At 52.8% G+C, this 6820-nt stretch overlaps 1 protein-coding gene across 1 annotated transcript in view; it reads left to right on the forward strand.

The window, feature by feature from the left end:
* Positions 1 to 6820, forward strand: part of LOC144168778 (lysosomal Pro-X carboxypeptidase-like) — a 209815-nt gene that overhangs the window by 47038 nt on the left and 155957 nt on the right. The gene's annotated exons all lie outside the window — the stretch shown is intronic.

A 6820-nucleotide genomic window follows, 5' to 3' on the forward strand; every position in this document is an offset into this window, starting at 1 on the left:
ACCCCACAATCAATCAATCAATCAATCAATCAGTTGTAGGGAAAAACAGTTGGTGAAATATGATGTAATATTGTAACGTGGCGGCAGGATAGACGACACGACGTCACGAGAAGACGATGAAGAGGGCAACGAAACGCGGCACGGTAATACCAGCCTACGACGACGACGAAGATCTGTCTGTGCGCTCGGCCTGCGCGGGCTCTGGCTTGGCCGCCATGTAAATAATCTGTAAATAGATCGTTCGACTGTCTCATCGTTCATGTCGTCTGTCCTGCCGCCACGTTACATTTTGGTGGAGTGTGCGGGTCCCTCCCCATGGTGGCCGCAGCTGCACACCTCATCGGCATCGTGGCAATCTTCGAGGGGGCGTGACCCACGTCGGCAGCCCCAGCCCCGCCGCTACCAGCACTCGACGACGTTCCCTCCGCCCCGTATCCCCAGCCCGTGACCAGCCGATTCAGAACCGCCAAGACCCGAAGACGTGACCAGACGACGATGACGTGTCCCCAGCCCAGTAGTCCGACGTGGTTCCGGATACCTTCGACGTTTCGTCGGTGCCTTGAGGAGGTCGTGTCGCGGGACCAGGCATCGCCTACAGCATCATCATCCTATGTGGCGGCAAGGGCTTCATTGTACATTGTCATCTCATCTTTCGTCCTCACCACATCGCGCAATACGGCGGCGTCGACCGGGACCGTCGCTTTCAACCGGAGGGTCATGTCACGAGAAGACGATGAAGAGGGCAACGTAACGCGGCACGGTAACCCCAGCCTACGAGGACGACGAAGATCTGTCTGTGCGCTCGGCCTGCGCGGGCTCTGGCTTGGCCGCCATGTAAATAATCTGTAAATAGATCGTTCGACTGTCTCATCGTTCATGTCATCTGTCCTGCCGCCACATTACAATATTGCCATGTTGTAGTAACTGTGTTTGGATTCGGCGCCAGATTCCAGAGTCTTGTGTATTGAGTGATGGGTGAGGAGGAGGGTAAAAGAGGCGCTCCCGGCGATAATGATATAAGATGTCCGTGTATGTTTTTGGGACTAAGTGGCTGGCCGAGGCGATTGGAGAGAGAGAGAGAGAGAGAGAAGGAAGGAAGGAAGAAAACTTTATTAAGAAAGGATGGCCCGAAGCCGCAGGGGAAGGGGGAGGGCAGGAAGGACGCTAGTAATGTCCAGCCATCGACGCCGCACAGACAAAGCTCCAGAGTGCTGCCAAGGTGTCCTTGACACGCCAAGAGGGCCGAATCCACTCTTCGTAGGAGTGAACCCACGCCGGGCGGTGTTGGGCGCGAAGCACGGCAAGGCCCGGGCAAGACCAGACGAGGTGCGGAAGGTCAGGCTTTGTTGTGCCATGGCATGCGTAGCAGAGCACATTGGGGTCCAAGAGAGAAGGGGAGGAACTGGGAGCTGATCCGGCCTGTGGAGGTCCTGCGAGGTCTACAGAATGGGAGTTTCCCGCCGTTGTTGACGTCGGAGAACCTGCCTGCGGTATGGTGTTGCCGTGTTGGGATTCATTGCCCGAAGGGTCAAAGTGAGTGTGCCGTCCTCGCCACCGTGCGACGATGTCAGCGGTTACGGCGAAGCCAGAACGGGCCCGGTTGAGAAAAACCTGGGCGCCGCGAGATAATCCAGGAGGCAGGGGATGCGGGTTCTGGGGTACTGATGACTGGAGGTGAAGGCGCCGGGCATGTCGGAGACGCTGGCGCTCCTCGTCAGGATCGAAGTGGGCTCCGCTGGCTATGGTCTCCCCGGGCTGACGGCGGTACGACGAAGATGCCTCGCTCGCCAGCCTGTGGGCGCTTTCATTACCGGGATGCCCCCCATGGCCAGGGATCCACCGTACTGTTACGGGCGTGTGGGAGGTGTTGTGCAGAGAGCTGCATGATTGTTTAATGCAGTATGCTGCAGAGTGTTTCCGTGGAATTCCTATAAGGGAACGTAAGGCCTCGGCACAGTCCGTGAGAGAGAGAGAGAGAGAATTTTATTTGCGCTTTGGGCTAAGGCCTCCTCATTCCAGGGGGCCACTGGAATTCCTCGAGGTGTGTCGTCGGCCTCCCTTGGGAATGCCCGGTGTAAAATGTCGCGGGCAGCGGCGTAAGCCGCCTCATTCCCGGGGAGGGAGGCATGACCAGGCGTCGAAACAATGTGAATGGTCGGGAGCTTTGGCGTGTTTTAGAAGTGTGAGCGCATGCGGAGATACTAGCCCTGATAGGTAATGCCGGCACGCGTGTTGCGAGTCAGTGATGACTGTAATAATTTGCTTTTTGCTGGAGGTGGCCGCTAGGGCGATGGCTGTCTCTTCTGCATCATCGGTGTCGGTTGTTCGGACTGTTGCAGCTGAGATGTATGTCCCTTCGGAACCCACGACCACTGCAATGCGGGTCTGGCGGTCGGGATTTCTTGCGACGTCTGTATATAAGACATCCGAGTTGTCGGTGAATTTATTGCACAAGTATCCTGTTCTTGCCTGTCTTCTCCCTTTGTTGTATTCAGGGTGCATGTGTCTTGGAATGGGGGCTTCTTTGATGTTGGTTCGTATGTTTGATGGGATCTGGGTAGGCGCGTTAGATGGTGCAGGGATGGGGTAGCCCAGTTTGTCCAGAACCACGAGGCCCGTTGAAGTTAGAGCTAGTCGATTTAGTTGGCTTGCTCGTTGCGCTTCCAGAATTTTGCTCAAGGTGTTATGGAGTCCATGCTTGAGAAGGTTGTCTGTAGGCGTAAAAGTGGGAAGTCCCAGGGCCAGCTTATGAATTCGGGCATCTATTTAGAGTGTTCCTTGGGGCGTCGTTGGACGTATGGGGTATGGGGTGCCATAGGCGATGCGGTTTGTCAGCAGTGCCTGAACGATGCAGCAGGTGCTCTGTTCTTTAAGACCGCTCTGCTGGGTGCAGATCCGTCAGATCAAGTGCATCAACTGCATGACCGTGGTGTTTAGTTGTGGTAATGAGTCGGTACCTGAGCCGTCTGCATAAAAGAGCACTGCCAAAATGCGAAGTGATGTGACTTGAGGTACCGGGCTGGATGCGATGCTGACGGTTGGTTCGGGCGTTGGGTTGGGTGGTCTACCTCGTGTGCGTGCCCGAAGGACCAGTAAAGCTGACTTGGTAGAGGCGCACACAAGGCCCCGTCTTTCCAAGTACTCCGTCACGCAGTCTATATAGGCTGTTGAAGTCTGTCCTGCAAATAATGTTTTTTGAAATGTGAAATTGCAATTGACAGTGCCGCTTACAGATGGTTACGAATTCCGTCGTGTTTTCACATCTTCTCGAGCCACCTAAAAAAGACACGTCATAACTGAAGAAATATTTATTGCATGGCACTAAACGGAACAAGTTCAAATTGTCATCATCTCAGAACACGCATGCACCCCGAAGTGCAAACTGTGCGGCTTCGACCATACAACGGCAAGCAGGGAGTGCCGTAAGAAACTCCGCCCGCCGCCGCCACCCTTGCACGTACGGGAACGGTTCTCTCGGGCATTGCAAGTGTACCAACGCCATCCCCATTTGATTGATTGATTGTAGGGTTTAACGCGCCGACGCAACGCAGGCGATGAGGCGCGCCGTAGTGGAGGGCTCCGGATTAATTTTGACCACCTGGGGATCTTTAACGTGCGCCGAAATCTCGTACACATGGGCGTTTTTTGCTTTTCGCCTCCATCAGAAAAGCGGCCGCCGCGGCCGGGAATCGAACCCGCGACCTCCAACGCCATCCCCAACACCAGTCGCCAGCACTTCACAGGCCGCCTCAGCAGCAAGTGCAAGCCCCCACTACGCGACAACATTGCACACCGCATCAAGTAAGCTTGTCCGCAGTGGTCGCTCCTAAGCCGCACCCCGAGAAGATTTTCCCGCGTTGCCTGCACAACAAGCCTCAAAGCAACATAATCATCCCCGCATACAAAAACTTGAAGTAGAAAACGAACAGCTGAAGAAGCAGCTAGATGCACAAACGGCTCGCACTGAGCAACTCGAACGCCGTATTGAAGAGCTGTCAACGCATCTGGAAGCTCTTACGAAGGCACCGACGCAAGAATCGGTACCGGACCTGCCCACTGCACAGCCAGCGCAACAGGCGCCATCGCTCCCTACATTGGAAAGCATGGGCAAGCTGGAAAAACTAATCTACGACCTTGGAAGGCAAATTGACAGCCGCATGACGGCTTTGGAAAAACGCTTGGAGGCCAACGAAGCAGTCAAAAGAAAAAGTCGCAAGAACCAAATGCCCCAAACCTCCAGCAACCAACAAATGCCCCAAACCTCTAGCAACCCGCCCTGCACAATTCCGTCTGATGATGAATGGGAGTCAGGCTAAAACGGGGAACCTGAAGGGCACCCCTATTCGACCAACAGTTGTATGGCAGTGCAATTGTCGGTCGTATCGAAGTAAACAAAGCTCGCTATCTCATTTCGTGTTGCTATACTCACCGACAGTCATTGCGCTTCAAGAGACAAATACCGAACAAGTGACTCTCCGGGGTTACCAAACGTACGCTGCTGATAAGAGAGCGCGGACAGCGATCCTGGTTCAAGCAAGCCAAACAGCACATATGCATACCCTACCAACAGAGAGAGAGAGAGAGATCAAACTTTATTTAAAGCGGCCCATGTCCGGGCTGCCGAAAATGTGGTTCTGGTGGGCCTGGAAGACGTTCAGGTGGGAATTCCGCAGGTGTCAGGGCCCCGCACGTGGGCAATGTGCCGGGCGAGGCGAGGCCAAAGGATGGGGCGAAGATAAGGCGGAGGAGCGGCCCAGTTTTCCCATGAGTATGGAATGTGGGATGGTAAAAGGTGTGGATGAAGAAAGTGAGGTGATCTCCTGGCGCGAGGACAAGTCCAGTAGGTGTGTTTCACACGCCGCGAAGGCACTTACATCCGCCAGGCTCAGACTCTCTCCCTCCCTTGTGACCTCGTTCTTCACTATATCATGACCCGAGATGGCACGCCCCACTGTCAGGTGTGTGGTGCCTATCCCTACCAACAGACTTGGATTACACATTTGTCGAGATCATCCCGGACAAGAAGATGCAAGCCAGCATCTTCATTTTGAATATTTACAGTCCCTCATCATCATTCCTGGGTAAAATCGATCACCTTTTCAAGACGGTTAAGCAGCGTGCCAAAGGACATGCCTTGATAATCGTCGGTGATTTTAATGCACACCATACTACGTGGGGGTATCAAAGAGACAACACGAAAGGGCAGAAATTATACGAAGCGATTTGTAATAACAATTTCCATCTGTGTAACAACATAGATACACCAACCAGAATTGGCAACAGTGTCTCTCGCGACACCTTACGCTGACCCATGGCATCAAAGATCCAATTTGGGAATGCCTAGACAAAACACTCGGCCGCGATCATTACATCATCCAGCTGCAGCTACCCCATCAAGCCCGATCTTCGAAAATAGGCACAGCTCGCATCACAGATTGGCAAAAATTCCGCGAAACAGCACCAGCCTGCCCCATCCAAGCAATAGAAGAATGGACAGCACAAATGCTTGCAGCCGCCCAAAAACACACGAAGGCAATTACACTGACCGAAGATTGCCCGGTTGTAGACACGCACCTACTACACCTTTGGGAAGCCCGAAGAGGACTAACGAAAAGGTGGAAAAAACGTAGAAACAACAGGAAGATTCGGGTCCGTGTAGCTCTGCTAACGAAAGAAGCAGCTGAATATGCAAAGCAGCTCAGCCAGCAAAACTGGTCCCAATTCTGCACAACGCTACAAGGTACAATCGGCACTCATCGTACGTGGCACCTACTTCGGTCTTTAATGGGAAACAGAGAGAGTAAAATGGCAACAACACATCAACTGAAAAGATTGATACATAACTAGCAAGGCACAGACGAAAACCTCATCGAGGAATTGAAGAAACCGTGGGAGGATACAAGCAAAACGGCACCGCTCCCTACGGCACCGTACGCGGGCGCTCCTAACCCAGAAATGGATGCCCCTTTCAGCCTCGTCAAAATAGAGTCAGCAGCGCACCATCTAACCCGAAATACAACGCTAGGAAATGACAAAATTCCCAACAAATTATTTCGGAATCTAGATACAGAAGCATTAGAGGTTCTTCTAAATTACATCAACGAACAATGGACGACCGGCAAGCTCCCTTCTTCATGGAAGCACGCAGACATCACAGTAATACCCAAACCTGGAAAACCGCTCGCTCCCGGCAACCTACGGCCCATCTTTCTCACATCATGTGTAGGAAAGCTACTGGAACACATGGTGCACAATCGCCTTTCTCCTTATATTAAAGATGGTGGACACTTCCCAGACGCTATGTACGGATTTCGGCCACACTTATCCACGGAAGATGTCCTGCTGCAACTGAAAGAAGAGATCATTGATCACCTCACCAATACCTACAAGAGATGCATTTTTACCCTGGACATCAAGGACGCGTTTGATAACATCAGTCATAAGGCCATCCTCCAAGGTCTAGCCTCCATTGTTTGTGGACAGCGCATGTACGACTACGTCGCAGCCTTTCTAACCGTCCGTACGGCGACAATTGGCATCGGACACCTCCGCTCAACAAAATTCAATACAATTTCCCGAGGAACTCCCCAAGGCTCAGTTATTTCCCCGTTCTTATTCAATATTACTATGAAGGACCTTCCTCCCCTACTGAAAGATATACCGCACCTTAGACATGCTCTCTATGCGGATGATCTCACCCTGTGGACACCAACAGGATCAATAGGGGAACAACAAGATGCTCTTCAAGCAGCCATAGATGAAGCCCAACGTTACCTTCACGATAAAGGGCTCGAATGTGCTCTGGAAAAGTCTGCTCTCC

Source organism: Haemaphysalis longicornis, unplaced genomic scaffold, assembly GCF_048455015.1.
Source record: "Haemaphysalis longicornis isolate Haplotype H1 unplaced genomic scaffold, Haemaphysalis longicornis Haplotype H1 scaffold_2, whole genome shotgun sequence".
NCBI classification, from domain to species: domain Eukaryota; kingdom Metazoa; phylum Arthropoda; class Arachnida; order Ixodida; family Ixodidae; genus Haemaphysalis; species Haemaphysalis longicornis.